The sequence below is a fragment of the Cygnus olor genome, chromosome 7 (genome assembly GCF_009769625.2).
Source record: "Cygnus olor isolate bCygOlo1 chromosome 7, bCygOlo1.pri.v2, whole genome shotgun sequence".
NCBI lineage: Eukaryota > Metazoa > Chordata > Aves > Anseriformes > Anatidae > Cygnus > Cygnus olor.
In genome coordinates this window covers 20495712-20512003 of record NC_049175.1, presented here as the reverse complement: position 1 = coordinate 20512003, position 16292 = coordinate 20495712, and the positions used below count along the sequence as shown (strand labels likewise).

The 16292-nt window shown below is 39.0% G+C and overlaps 1 protein-coding gene and 1 long non-coding RNA gene across 3 annotated transcripts in view; one reads left to right on the top strand and one right to left on the bottom strand.

Moving 5' to 3' along the window:
* HTR7 (5-hydroxytryptamine receptor 7) overlaps nt 1-16292 on the top strand; it is a 41495-nt gene that overhangs the window by 1745 nt on the left and 23458 nt on the right. The gene's annotated exons all lie outside the window — the stretch shown is intronic.
* The window catches only part of LOC121073286, a 134639-nt gene continuing 127926 nt past the window's right edge, over nt 9580-16292 (bottom strand). The window contains exon 4 of the long non-coding RNA XR_005821589.1: nt 9580-10165. This is a non-coding gene — a long non-coding RNA (uncharacterized LOC121073286). The remainder of the gene's footprint in view (nt 10166-16292) is intronic.

The window sequence follows — 16292 nt, the reverse complement described above, 5'->3', positions numbered from 1 at the left end:
TGAAATCTTTTGTTGCCATCTTTTAACTTAATTCTAGTATTGTAAGAAAATACGAGTAAGCTTATCTTCCTTCCCAACATTATTCTGTTTTTCTACCCCAGTAACTTTTAAGATAGCTCATTTCATTTTTCCACACTCTCAACATAAAATATTTTCATTCTTTGATCATTCTTGAGATTCATGTCTGAGCTCTCCATCTCTATTTCTAATAACCTTTTAAAGACAGGTTAACATAATTAAGCTTTCTTATCCAATTAAGGATGTGTGGTATAGTAGCATTGGAATAATTCCATTTTATGCTTTTTCATTGCTTAGCTTAACATCTGAGATCACTGCTGTATGCTGAGCCTGGACTGGTCACAGTGATGATCAGGTCTCTCACTTTCCTCCAGACAAATAATTACAAGAGATACAGCTATATATTTAGAACAGAATATAACCTATCATGTATTACTGCTTTTCATTAACAAGTAATGTTTTAAAACAGCATTATTCTCTTCTCGTGTTTGCATATTCCTGGTTCTATTACTGAATGTTTATTGAGCACAATCTCTTCATAATTCATTATACTGTTGTCAACTCCCTATTTGAAGACAAAATTCTGTCAATCATGATGCTTTAACCTCTGTTACCCAAATCCATTATGTAGTTAAAATAGGTGATGTTGTAAAGAAGAGGAGGCAAGCTAGCAATTAATTAGCAAAACGTCTCTACCACTTGGCAATAAAGAATTTAAAAACTCCATGATTCACAATGCTATTTAATAATAAATAATCTTATAGTGTTGTAACACTGCTCAGACAGACCAACGATTAACTTGAGATGTTAACTACTTTTTGAAAAGTGAGTTAGTTGAAAATGTGCAGACCAATGAGGTGATGAAAATTAAATGTGAACGATGAAATGTCACCACTGTAGGATTGATTTAATGGCTCTAGCTTACATGCAGTTGTTCTTACATTTGTTTAGTTAGGAAAGCTTTAATTATTCAGTGATGGAAACATACCTCTGAAAAAAATGAGTGCTTCTAGATAAAGTATTGTATATGGTACAGGAGTTTGCAAATCTCCTGTATATATGTATATGGCACATTAGAGGTTCAGGCCATTTTCACAAGGACTGTTTTCATAAGGACCATTTTCCATGGGTTTGGTGGAAACACTTGCATGTTTTATATTTTCTAGGAGGAGAAGATCTCTGGTGATAGAGCCCTTATAATCCCAGTGCAAAGAATACAAATATGACACGAACCAGAAAATCCAGAAGCAGGTCAGGAGTGAATGACATCACCATCCTTCAACTTGGCCACTGTCCTGGGTGCCATCAGATACACTTCTCGTAGCACAATTAAGTGGTCCTGTTGTCACATTTGCTTAGGGAGAATGATTAAGATAGGGTAAAACTGAACATTTTTTGAGAATAATTATGAACTGGACTGCCACCTGGCTCTTTAGGATAGTTTAGGAAGCCTTTGTCATCTAGTAAAGTCTCTCCTGAAGGGAAAGCTGCAGCTGTTGCAGGCAGGGCAGAGGCAGCAGATAAGTTAGATGTTCTCAGATTGTCATTGTTAAACCTCTAGGTTCTTCCTGAAGCAGATATCAGATATAGCTTTATCAAGGTAAATAGCTGAAAAAATGTTGCTATTGAATTAATCTTTAAAAAAAAAAAAAGGAGGGGAGGGTCCTCTACAAACTGTTAGGCAGGGTTTTTAGGGAGAGGTAGTGTGGTTTGTTAGACAAACAAATATAGCTTGTAAAAAAAAGAAGGTTGAAGCCCTTTCAAACAGGATAAAGTGAGTAAATTCAAGAGGCTTTTTGATTTGTTTCTCTTGCACAGATATATGCTATTTGGCTCATGTCATTGAATGCCAGCAGCTGGCAGGCCTACTGCACAAAGTGTGAGAAATTTTGCTGCACAGCCCTCAATGGTGGATGCATCTTTCAGCTGAATTTCTCTATCAGTTGGAAAGCTCTTAGAGATGTGGATTATCATGGAGTCTGCCAATGGACTGGTTTGATTCTGTTGGGGGAAAAAAACACATTTTTTTTCCTGGCCACACACATTCTGGGCAGTCTGTTCCAAAGGAGCGTGTTACTGCCAGAAATAATCCAGAAATGTCTCAAATTATGCCTTTTTCTTTTCCTTTCCTTATTGTTTCCCTTTAATTATTTATTTCTGTGTGTAAGATTAGCTAGAGAAAACAGCATGGCTCTAAAAGTGTCAGCAAAATGCTTCACTCAGGTTTATAGACAGTTGGCTGATAGAGGGGCCTCCAGGACAGTGAATGGGAGACTAACGTGTTCTTTTAAAGCAATAGTAGAGTGACCCAAAACATGAAAGGTCTGACTCCAGGGACAGGCATCAAAATTAAGTTTTTCATCCTCTCTACCCTATGTCTAAACACAGGTTCCCAAATAGGATACATACATATTACATTTTTGAATTGACACTTGAAATTTGCATATAAATGCCAAATGTCGAAGGGCTGGCTTCATTCAAGAACAGTGCTCTTGAGGACAAGGATATGAGATTCAAACAAAAACTCAAAAATTAAAAAAAAAAATTAAGGGTCTGAATAGAGCTGCTTGTTTAAGTTGCTTCTACTCTAAGTTGTACAAATGTTAAGACTGCAAAGTATATGTTAGTACGCTAATATGCAGATCTCTAGCTTTGTACAGGGTGCACATGGAAGAAGCTAATCTGAACAAGTCGTTTTTGTTACCTACAAAGAACTAAATTTTGTGGCAATAGTGAGATAATGTCCGTAACGACACAAATTTTGGACCATTATGCTTTTTTCAGTTCATATCTTTCCTTCTATTTCACAAGACAAAAACCTTCTGTATTAGAGTGACCCAAGATGAACATGTTATCTTCGAGTTATCTCTACCTTATTTAAGCCCTCACTTTGGGAGGAGGCTATTTGCTTATGGGCAGGTCTGTCAGAAGTAAAAACAGACGTGACAGGGAGACCAACATATTTCAACCTTTCCAAATTTTGTAAGGATTAAACAGGCACGACAGCTTGATACCTGGATAATCAATATTACCCTCACTATTTTCATGATATGAAGGGTAGCTCTGGAGAAAGGTAGCAGTTAGAGAGACTTGGGTAAGATAAAGTGCCTCAATGAATTGTGCCTCAATGAATTGTGCCTGAGTAACCTACCTTAAACATTTCTTGTTAGTATTTTTTTTTCTCCTGAAGCTCCACTTTTCTGTCTCTGAAATAAATAAAATATACCACATTTAGATTCCTTTACATTTAAGAGTGACTGAACGTTGCAAGTCAATTACAAGGGAAAGATGCAAACTCTATTTTAGTGGGTGAATGAACATGGTAAGGGAATTAATTGAATTTAAACTGATGTTGTTTGCCTGCTGATTCATCACGTTCTTCTGACCCAAGATAGCTACAGAAATCCTGTTTTGGAGAGTATCCACTGAATAATTGCATAAGTAGCAATTTTTAATTCAATTTAAAAATAACTCTTTGGCTTAGAAAGTAATAAAGTAACATAACTATAGCTGAAGAATTATAACACTTTCCCCACACCCACATAAGTAATGAAACGCTTTTGGGGGAACTTTTCCAGTCTGTATCTTAGCCAGCAATTCATGAGTATTCCAGACTTGCATTAAATTGATGAGGATTTTCAATTCTTGTGCAAATGGCACAACAGTGGTGCTTTCTATTGTTCCTGAGCTTTTTATACACAAGGAACTGTTCTCTCTCCCCTCCCTGTGTGATATCTTTTGCGATGCTCTAGATAAGTATGAATACTTATGCTTCACCTTAGAAGATGTCCCTCCCTAGATGCTCACCCATTTCACGGTTCCTTGGCGCATGCCTGGGAGCTGAAGAGGCCCAGTGCCTCAGAGGAAGAACTTGTGACTAAATTCAAATACAGACTTCAGCACTTAAAATAGCATCCAGGTGTCCAAATTCTGCCTACATCCAAAACTGATAATGTGACCTGAAAACCCTGTCAGCAATTTCCTAAGCCTAATGGCCCCTAAGAGCCCTGTGTGGCTTCCTGTTCAAAATGAAACTCTTTTGCCCTTAGGCCGAGGGTGGAAAAGGCTGCACTCTGTGCTGCTAGCTCTGCTCGGTTTCTTTAGAATATATATGTAGAATAGGTATGCACAGCTAGATATCAAACAATCCATAATTTATTTTGGATCTAGAATAGGTATTAACACCCACATGCAGTGCCCTCAGGTCCAAGAGAATCTGTTCAGTGTACAGTCTTGAACAAAGTATAGTCTAAGAACTTTTATCATTGCTTTAGGTGATGCCTGTCCTGGTAGACCCTACGGGCTAGCACTGTCTGGCTCTGTGTTCCCTGCTTGGAGTTTGGCTCTGGTTGATTCCCATTCTGAGGCACCCTACTTTATGCTACATTTAGAGAACCTTAGTATGGGATGTATATAGGATATAAAAGTCCTGAGATGTAAGGTTTTTCTTCAGACACTGTCTGTAGGTAGTGAATCTTCTAACTTTCACCGACTTAAATGTGAAGTGTGTTCCTTTATATCTTTGCAAGGTTTAGATCCTCACACCTTGCAAGCAGTGGAGGTCTGATGTCACTGAAAGCTTGAGAAAAGCAGAAAGCTTCTGTTCAGAAATAAATGAGAGATTGAGAAAAAAAATAAAAGGAATTGTAGGAAAAGTATGTGATAGAGTTACTACAATTGAGGTCTGTATTGCAGATTAAAGTTTTGTGATCAATGAATATGGCAGCGAATTCTTAAATACTATCACTATCACAAGAGCCATTCCTTCCATTGCTCAACTCAATAAACAACTGTGCTCTTTCTGAGTTTGTAAATAACTTGTTTAGCTCACAAAAGATACAGGCAATATTTCCATACACTAATATGGAAAAAAAAGGCAGTTTTTTTTTTTTATTATTATTCCTTTCTGTGTAGTTTTTTTAATTTAGTCAGCTTGAATGTTTCTCAAGTTGTTCTAGTTTCTTTTTGCAGAGAATTTGTTACTGAACAGTTTTGTAATCTCTGTTTTATTATTTACATTGAAAAGAGGTACAACATTAATTCTTGCTCGCAAATCCTGAGGTGAAGAAATTGAATTGGAAGTTGAATGCATTTTTAAGAAGTTTAAGGCAGTGCAATGTGTACCTCTCACTGACAGCCAGTTCCAAGAGAGTAAATGAAACTGGGATGTTGTGCTGTGCTAACATGATCAAACTTCTTTAGGTACCTTTTGGTGGCATCTTCAGGTATCTTTTCCTATGTCGTGCAGGCAGCTTGCAAGAGATGCCGTTACTTACACTGTAATCTGTTCTTGGCCATAGGAATTGTTTTGTTACGTCTTTGCACAGACATTATGCCTCATAACTTGGCTTAGTTATGTACTGTAAGAATAGGAGGTAACAAATAAAAGGCATTCTAACAAAGAGATAGGCCATTTTGTAAAGACTTAACAACTCGGGAATAAAGTGGAGGTCTGTTTACTACCAAAACGAGTGGTAGTAAAAAAAGTTCTTCCCCCACATATGAAACTATCTTCTGCTTGCTCCTACCAGGGCTTAACACTGGCTGAGTTTTCAGAAGTGATTTGGGGGTTTCTAATTCTTGCGGTTTCATCCAGACATTTCATAGGAGCCTGATAGTCAGAGGTAAGGGAATATCAATTCACATTTTTGCCAAGCAGGGCATTCAGGAGACATTTGAAAAGTGATTTTTCCTGTCAAGGTCACAAAAAGAGTTTCCATGAGTGAGATTGGATTCGCTTCAAGATTCACAGGAATAATAAAATGGTAGAAGCACTCACTTCAGTTTTTTCAGACATATCTTCTAATATAAATCACAAAAATACAAATATATATCAGACTGGCATTATAGCATGGTATAACCTCTGTACACTGATTTCAAACTATATTTGCCTACAGTATTTTTTCTCAAACTGAATAAATACTATAGAATGAAGCAATCAGGCATTTGTGGTTACTGTACCGTGTTTGAAGCTATTCTACTACTGCACTGCTAGTAACATGCTTTCACAGCCTTCTAAAGGAGCAGAAATTACTCAAGAAATATTCTTTGAATTTTTCTGGAATAATTTTCTCTGAAAAAAAAAAGTTTTATTTATAAAAAGCCTTGTAAATTACATAAAGGAAATATCTTATTCCTTTAAAAGAGATCTAGTATTATTTTTAATACTTTTTTTTTGATTTTGAAATGTTTTATCAAAAACAATTGTGGCAACTTTTGAAACAGAACATCCCATTTAATCTGCAGTTGACATTGTACATATGTCTATGACATGTCTCTGTCTTTCCACTACAAAACCCTTTTCTTTTTCTTTTTTTTTTTTCCTCTCAGCATATCACTTAAAGATCTGGTCCTTTCTGTGTAGAATAGGAAGTCTGAAGAAAGATCTGTCCATTGCAGTTTTTGCATGAACATAAAAGCGCTGGAGAAACAGCTGAGTCTGCCAAGATGCAGTTGTCATACAATACAGATTGGGGAGTGAAATTACCAATTCTGGTACCTGATTTTACAAAGTACGAGCATCATAAATCAGTGCTCAGTGCAGTTTTTCCAAATGGTCACTAGTGTTAGGTGAGGATAACTTCTTATGGTCGGAAAGCTCACAAGTGTCAGCTTTTCACATCACACTTCATAGCCAACTACTTCTAAAGGATTGTTCTACTCTTGCCAAACTTGACACACACAGGCTGTCAAGTTCTCTTGTTCCAGGTCTACTCAGTGACACTGAGATGCTTGATTCCTCATAGTATCATTGCAGAATTTCATGAAGAGATTGCTGCTGGTAATGCAGTGGGAATGCTCCAAATCTAAACTGTATTTCTAGGGAGACAGGAGGAGAGATTGTGCAGAGAAGAGGGGGGAGTCAGCAAGCTGCTTCTAAATGAGTCTGAGCATCAAGTCAGCTAGAAATGCTAATAACACACATTGGTTCTGCCTGCTTAATTTGAAGCTTGAGTTCATATTGGAGTTAGATCACAAACTTGAGGCAAATATTTGCTGTTGTAATAGGTATCCCTTGTTACAGTTCTTCTAAATATATAGAAAGCTAGACTTGGCAAAAAGTTGACAGCTTTATCACCCCAAAACAGGTAGAAGTTACCTTTCAGTCCTTGTGATCATGAAGACTCCTCTGAAATGAGCCTAAGAATATTACTGCATCCCATATGTAATCCCATATGTTATCCCAAAATCAAAATTTGCTTGTCTTGGTCATAAGTAACAATGGAAGATGAAAATGATGCGAGAAATTGAAATCATTTGCAAATATTGAGTGTGGATGCACAGAACTGAAACTTTTGCAAAGATAAGAGTAAAAATTTTCGGTTATAGAGTTAAAGCTACAAGGACTTTCATAGCTCTTTGCCACTACTCACATGCTGTTCACTTCTGTTGACTTCACTACAAGATGAATATGCATGTGAGTGAAACTTGTTTTCAATTTGTTTGAAGTAATTTAACAAAATTAAAGAATGAATGCAGCAGCTTTGATTTTCCTCTTCTACCTTGCCATTCAATCAAGAGGCTTTATATAGAACATCTCGATTATCTGATACATAAGGGTGGTTCCATAAATATTAGCATGTACACAAATCAGGTAGTGATTCAAGTCTAACAGGAAACACGTTTTGGGGGGACAATATGGAGACAAGAATGAAAATTCTACCAGTGCCAGCTGTTCTAGTATTATGCCGAACAGAGATGTGCAAGGAAATCCATATAGTACTGAGTTCTTCTACAGATGTTCTTTCAGTCCTTATGCTGGCCTCTGCTATCAAATTGTGAGCTAGCACAAGAGATCACAGAGGGGGTTAATAATATTGTTTACAATTATTTCCTGTATATACAGCAAAATGGTCATGATTTGTATAGAGGACAAAAGCAAGGAGGGACATTACAAAAATAACTTTAAAAAAAAAAAAAATGAGAAACCAGGGTGAAATCTATTCTTAGAGGTACATTGTTTCTTGATGAAAAAGCTGGCAACAAAGTTTTTTCCTGAGATATATCAAGGAAATGGGTGTTTTTAGGTACCTTCAATAACTTGAAATCAAGTTTTGTAGCTTGCGGAAGTGTAGATTAAAAATATAACCACAAGGAAAGTTGGTTGTCGATTTCTGTTACATTTTTTTATGTTCCTTTACGGAAACCACGGGGAATGGAGGTGGAGCCATGCAGAAGGATAACACTTTTTCTCACACTGGGAGCTGTAGGTCTGCAGGGGGTGGCAAGCTGGGGAATCCAAAAAAAGGAGCAAGCTGCAGTCAGCCATGTCTTAAAGGTGGTGGGAAAACTGCTCAGGGACCAAAGGAAAAGTTTGCTGGATCTCAGACATTCACTGACTTGGGTAAAAACAGAACTTGAAGCAAAGGCTTGCCTGCAAGGGGACAGTTTTTGTGGGATAATTGTGTACAAACTATCTTACTTCTAACTCTCCGTGTGATGAGCTTTCTGTATTGAAAGACATTAATTTGCTAGTTCTCATTTAAATTAATTTTGACCTTTTTGAATTGAAAACTCTTCAGTCTTTTGGGGATAAATTATTATTGTAGAAGATGTAGGCCATCATGAGGTCTCCATCCAATAACCTTAGATGCAGTTCTGCTGCTTTTATTCCCACTGAAGAACACCGGTCTGTAACCTTGCTGGCATTGGAATCATCATTTCTCATGAGCTGTGTTTTAAGTACCTTCAATCAGAGATACAGCCTCTTGCCACTGCAAGAGAAATTGAACCCCAGATACAGAGCTTTTTTATATACTTTATTTAAAATTTAATTGCTTTTCATTAGAGATGCATTAGAAACTATGGACAATGTATTTCAACATATGGTTTGCAGATCTCTGGAGACAGACACACAATGTGACTGCAAAAAAAAAAAAAAAGTCTGTCTGTAGTGTGTTTTTCCTAGTTAGAGGGCTAGGAAATGTAGAGCTACACTAGGAAATGTAGGGATTTGTGAATCAAACTAAAGAATACTGGCCTAAGAGATTTACTCCAGTAACCAGTATTTAGAAATTGGTGATAGACATAAAAAATAGGAGGCAGGAATGGAAGGAATGAGCACAGTTAACAGAAGTACATGCTATTATCTAAACTTATTGTATAATTTGCAACATAACTGTCATTGTGAATACAAACCATAAAAACATGTTGTGATTGTCATGAAATATTTCATATACACAGACCATTTGCCAGAATAACTTTCTGTAAACAGTTCTTCATGTGGGTTGCTAAATTTTGTTTATTTGCTGTAGAAGTAGACATTTAACAAATATTTGAAATACTAAATCACTGAACAAAGTCAGTGTCTGTTGTCTGGCCACAAATTACTTGGAAACATTTATACACGTGGCCCAAAGCAGCTGCTGGCAAGATGCAAGCTTTTCTTTAGTAGTCTAATAAGATGTTTTGATCTAAAAATAATACAGCTCCCACTCTAAAGACTTTATTTTTGATTGTTGTGTACTTTAGTTTCCCTTTTACCTTAAGAATATGCATTTGGAGACCCACTTCTTAGCACAAGCAGTTTTATCAACAATGCTAATTGTAGTCTCTCAAGAGTCTATTGTCCCATATTAAAAAGCTATTTTTGCTACGTGAATTTGGTCATTAGCAGAACACAAGTTTCTTTTTTTTTTTTTCTCCAAAATAATCCAAACTAAAATGGCATGGTGGACAGTTTGCCTGTGAACTAAATATAAAAGGAGGCTTAACATTTCTAAAACCTGTTACTTAATGTTAGTTCTCTGCACTGCTGCCTAGGTACTGAAATGAAGGTAACATCTTATCAAATATCCCGAACACCTGTAGTTCTTGGTGCACTACCTGAGAACTGCATAGGCTCAGCTGTGGTGATTCATCCCACGCTGATAACAAAGTTCATCTCCTAAATTCAAAGACGTGTTTGAAGATGTTGGTCTAGCAATGAGAACTGAGATTACTGGAAACTGTAGGCACAGCAATAAATCTTGGGTATTTTGGTCTTTATCTACACACAGTTGATACCATCACATTTTAGAAGAACCTTAGTGTTACCAACCTGTTGCTGAGAAAAGCAAAGGAAAGATGTACTCACTGAGCAGGGAGGAGAAGGGGCTTTCTTCTGCTGATCCTACGTCTTTCACTGTTTTCATGTATGTTGCGGCATCTGTAAAATGAACAGAGAAGAGAGGCGTGGGATCCTTGATAATCTCTAAATCCCACTAGCTTTAAAGACTTGGGAGGAGGACGTGGCCTATCATCGGCTGTACCTATTTGTGTTTTGGCATAAAGGTATAGCTCTGAATTCTGGGGAATATGAAAGGGCATTTTAAAAGAATTGTGACCCGATACACACCCCCTGAGCTGGATAAATGGTCATTTGTGAATAACCAGTAGTTGAATCTGGCCTCAAATTTTGTCATTCTGTACAAAAGGCCCAAGAGTAGAGGGCCAGAAGCCCCTTTCTCAACAGGAGAAAAGCAAAAGATTTATTCTGTAGATTGAAAGTATTATGACTGTATGCCTGTGAAGTTGGTGGTAGCGGTTTGTGTTGTGTTAGAATTTGTTCTATATATTAAAATATTTAGTGTTGCAGATTTTGCATGATATTAAAAAGGAGAAAAACTATGAATAATGTTTCTGAAGGAAAATTATACGCTGTACTGGAAGCCTCTTGTAGGCAGACCCTTACTCAACAAAACAAAAAGGATGCATAATCCTGACTAAATTTTTCTTAGGTTTTCTATCTAGAGAAGTCTAAGCTTATTCAGAACTGTCTTTACAAAAGTAGACCTGGTGATGTCTGAAACAGAGAGTAGAAACTTCTGGATCTAGATGAAATTCTACTGAAGCAGCAAGCTGGAAAATACTAGCTACACAAAACTGCAGTCTGGCAGGTCTGAGCAAGACCCAGGAGGCTCAAAGTTTGTTGGAGTGGAGTACAAGTTAGCTACTTTCTTCATTCTCAGACCTATTGGCGGAAATGAGTAAATATTATAACAAATAAATAAACTATTAAATTCTGTGGCTGAGAAGGGCTAGACATACAATTTTACCCACCACAGTTTGGGTTTTGCTGCAGTTAGCTTTCATCGCTAGATGTTTCTTCCCTTCAACCTTCTCCTTCAGTTGAAGGGCATCTGGGGCTGTAGACTTGAAGATTCTGAGTGATTGCAAGGGGAATAAATCCTTGTAAGATTATGTTAAATTCCTACAAAAATATTTTTCCAGTTTATAGAGGAGAGCTTGATCTGATCAATTAATTTATCAGAATGAAGTTCCAAAATATTACAGAACGAGATATTTTCAAAGGAAATGACAACAAGCAGGAGTGTTGCAGTGAAGGAAGAACTTGGGATCTGGTGTATAATCATGTAAATAAATTCGTTTAAACAAGTGCTAAGGAAATAAATGAGTTATGACTGGGAGATGTGGTAGATGTACTAGACCTCACACTCATTGGCATGAAAGATGATGAGATATGATAACCTCATTCTGTACCACATACTTAGCTGACAATATACTGCTAGAATATCAAGAAAAGGCAAACAAATAGCTGTTTGACTGACTTTGACTGAAGGAATCACCTTATTATCTTCTGATAAGTTCCCACTGCACAAGTTTCTGTTGGAAAGGACTGTTTTCTAAAAGGTTCTCAAGCTGCAGATACACAACTTGATCTAACTTTTTGCCTTCCTTCCTTAATACCTTCCCTTCATGCTGTGCTCTCTCCATCCCACTGCTTCCCCTTACAAAACCATGTATGATTACTTTTTATGATAGGACCCTATTCACATTAGGAAGTGAGATGTTTTTACTGCTGTAGAAGAGAAGCAACTCCAGAGTCTGCGTCTTTAAAAAAATGGAGTTGTAGTAGATCAGAATGGATTGTTCTGTGTGGTGTTTTTACTCTGCTGGGCAGCTGAGCTCTGCCACAACTGCTCTCTCACTCCCCCTCCTCAAAGAAAAAGGGGAAGAAAATACGATGGGAAGGGCTCAAGATAAGGACAGGAAGATCGCTCACCAGTTATTGTCATGGGCAAAACAGACTCAGCATAGGGAGATTAATGTAATTTATTACCTATCACTAGTGGACTAGAACACTGAGAAACTAAAAGCAAACTAAAAAAACCACCTTCTTCCCCCTGCTTCCCTATCGACCATCTTCTACCTCCTGCGCCCAAGCAGCACAGGGGAACGAGGAATGGGGGCTGTGGTCAGTCCCTAACGCTTTGCCTCCGCTGCTCCTTCACGGTCACTCTCTGCCCCTGCTCCATGTGGGGTCCCTCCCACGGGATGCCGTCATTCCCGAACTAAGCCTGTGTGGGCTTCCCACAGGCAGCAGCTCTTCAGGAACTGCACCCACACGGCTCTGTACCACAGGGTCCATCCCCCAGGAGCAAACTGCTCCAGCACGGGTCCCCCACGGGCGGTAGCTCCCCCCAGGCCCCCTGCTCCTGCGTGGGCTCCTCTCCATAGGCTGCAGCTCTGGCCCAGGGCCTGCTCCTGGGGGGGTTCTCCATGGGCCGCAGCCTCCTCCAGGCCACATCCACCTGCTCCACTGGGGGCTCCTCCACAGGCTGCAGCGTGGAGATCTGCTCCATGTGGGACCCATGGGCTGCAGGGGGACAGCCTGCTCCACCAGGGACCTCTCCACAGGCCGCAGGGGAGCTTCTGCTCCGGCACCGGGAGCACCTCCTGCCCTCCTTTGCACTGACTTTGGTCTCTGCAGGGCTGCTTCTCTCTCATTTCTCACTCCTCTCTCACAGCTTCTGTAGCACAGCAGTTCTTTCCCTTTCTTCAATCTGCCCTCCCAGAGGCCCAACCAGCATCGCTCCCTGGCTTGGCTTTGGCCAAGGTCCCTTTTGGAGCAGCTGGAGCTGGCTCTGATCTGACATGGGGCAGCTGCCGGGCTCTGCTCACAGAGGCCACCCGGCAGCCCCCTGCTACCAAAACCTTGCCATGTAAACACAATACATTTTATTATCAAAATATTTTATGCAGTTGGGATGATTTTGCTACATTTATTTATTATTATTTTTTTGAAACTAACACAAGTGGAATTGTCTCTGAAGTTTTCTTCTGATATTTCAGAATGCACTGGTTCAGTTCATTTGCTTAAATGTGAAAAGCAAGAGTCAGCCACCAGTGTGTAACTAACCAGTGCACTCGGGATTAAAAACAAACAAACAAATAATAATAATAATAAAAATAGACTTTGGATTTTTCCTTCATAAAAGTCAGAAAGAAGGCTGATTTTAGAGCTTTCATAAAACACAGTATGGCTCTTTTCATTCTTCACACAGCACTGCTATATACCTGTAAGAATGTGACTTTGAGCAGAAGTAGCTTATTCTAGCGTTTTGATTAGAGTGGTACCTGGGATGATTGAATTGCTCAGAATTTGGAAATTTATCACAAACTCGCTATGTCTTTTTTTTTTTTGTTGGTTCACTGGTTTCTTTCTTTCTTTTTCTTTCTTTTTCTTCCCTTCTTTCTTTTCTTTTTTTTTTTCTTTCTTCCTTTCCGTTCTTTTAATTGACTGAGCCTTACAAGCAAGCTTTGCTTGCTGCTACTCCCAAGTAGAGAATCACCGATCCAAGTTAGTCAGCCAGAATATACTTGTGTTTGAGGAGATACAGTGACTTTTTGATCTTGGACTTTTTTTATGAAACTGAATTACTTAGATACTTTTGCTGCTTTAGTACCTCAGTCACAATCCCAGAGCTGCCATTTCCTACTTTTATTCTCTTAGTGGGTTTTCCTCTTGCTTTCAGACCTATGTGCATTGAGAGTTCCTTTGTGAGAGGGTTACATTAGTGAAGAGTATGTTTTACACTGAACTATAACGACAATATTTTAAAAGTATTTTTCAAGAAAGGGCTGAAATTAAAACCCTTGGTGCCCACTTTCTAGGAAAAGTAGGTACCTGTGGCTGACATTTCCACAGCTGATATTACAGAGAAATCCATACACTATACAGACTCTATACAAGATGCTTTGTGCTTTCAACTTAGATTTTCCTGTGTAACATGGTATATTGATATTCTGTGTTTTTCTTCCCTGCTGAGCTTTGGAAAAATTTAAACTTGAGGTGAACATTTCAAATCTTTACATACCTGGCCCAAATGAATATAACAAAAACTTGCTGTAATTTTTGACATATTCAAGCTTGTCTTCAGGCAAATACTACAATGGCCAAAGCCAAAAACGTCGAAGTAGATCAATTCTGTATTTAGATTCACCCATAATGATTATGTCACGGTTCAGTAGGGCTGTTGCAAAATCACTGTCATGGAGAAGCAAAGAGGAGTATTTGGACCAGGTCCTTCCAGAATTTTTCCTGTCTCTACTGAGACAGGAAGAGATAGAAGGGGGAGGAGGGAAGAAGGGGTTGTTCCTTAAGTGCTTTGTCTGGAGATATTCTGTTTAAATTGTTTGTATTCAAGGAAGGAAGAGAGAGGACATAAATATCATCACATTTAAATAAAGCTATTCCCTGAAGATACTTTGGTTTAATATAGTGGTATTATCAGTTCAATGGGCTGCGATTTTTCATTTCATTCATCACTTACTTATACTATGAAAGTTTCTGAAACGCTTCATTTAATTGTACTAAATAGATCAGTCATGATTTTCTAGTTAAAGTTGTAGGAGGCTTTCATTTTGAAACACCATTATAACTTTCAAAATAATTCCTTTTAAGCTGATGTTTAGTGTCAAGCCAAGCGTGACTCATGTAGTGAAGTTGGAGAAAATCACCTTAGCCATTTTTACATTATGGGAGTCTGACAAGCATTTTCTTTTTAAAAAAATACAGCTTTCATCGGTCTGAAATCAAGCCCCCACACATTTTAGTTGAAGATACCTGTTAGCTTACCTCAAGCAAAAAAAAAATAAAAAACTGGTTATGCAATTAAAGCGCTAACCAAGGCTTGCAATGACCCTGTCATAAGGGTCTATAGGCTTATTTGTGGTTCTGGCCAGGTCACTTAAACTGCACGTAGACTGAAAGCCTGGTATGCTCAGGGCAAACCCTGATATTCAGGTTCCCCGATCACTCAGAACAGAGCTCTCTGTATCTCCCTTCCTGTGTGTTTAGGCTTTCTTCTGCAAAAAGCAATGTGTGTAGGATGCCTGCATCTTGTGTCAGTATGGTGCTCAGGGAACAGCCAGAGCACCCAGCTGGATGCAGGAATTGGGGGTTCCATGTTTGTCATTTTTGTGGTGTTGAATTGGACATCCTGGACATCTTCCTCCTGAGAACAAGTTAAAGGCCTGGTGTCCCATCCCTGATGTATGTCTCCACCACTAGCCCTGAGAAAGTTTCCAGGCTGCTCCAGCTGTATCCACACAGGCAGCATCCCATGTGCTGACCAGAGGCACTTCAGTACCTTCTCTGAAGGCCCTCCTAGAGCTTCGTAGGCTTTCAACTTTTTGTGTAGCACATACATTTTGGGATCCACTTGCTGCCATACACAAAGGGGCCATCTGGTGTGTGTGTTTGTGTATGTATGTTCCTGCGTATCCATGGGAGGAGATTACCTTAGACTGACATGTTGGCCAAGACATGTTGCAGACGCTCTAGGCCTCAGACTGCTTCTTTGCTCACCTAAGGCATGTTTGTGTTGGTGTCTGACTGTCAGAGTACAGAACTGAGAGAAAACACATTGGTATTTTTATTACAGTCTACTTGAATGTTTGCACTGAACAGGGTAGTCCCAAGACTGAGGCATGTCTGGTGGTTGTCTCCTGGCACATCTCCTATGGCCTGGCTGAAGCCAGCAGGCTGGCCTGGAACCATGAGCGCTTGTCTTTGCCACAGGACAACAACAGCCAGGATATGAAAGGGAAAGAGATGTGTGCTCTGTTAATATGTTGTGAGTTGGAGAACCAAATCCTCTCAAGTCAGTAAGGGGAAGGAGGGAAATTATGTTAGAAATAGGATAAACTCTGGCAAGAACCTGAAATCTTCATTAGCTTTGATGAAGGCCCTGGGCCTGAGGGATGGGAGAGGTCGGATGGCAGTAACCCAGAAGAGGAAAGTATGGATTTGGTATCTTTTTCAGTTTCTAATCTGTAGAATTTATTCTTTTCCATTCCTCTATTTTCTTTTGCTCAGGAACTGCCTCTGTTTAACAGAGTACGAATTACATCTCAGCTGGTGTTTCAAGAAACCACATCTTTGCTTAAAGTAATTCTCCCCCACAGCAAGGGCAAAGCAGCAAATAAAACTTTTCCTAACAACAGCTATTCCCAATATCAAGTGTCTGGAGTGTTTCTGCCTATCAGCT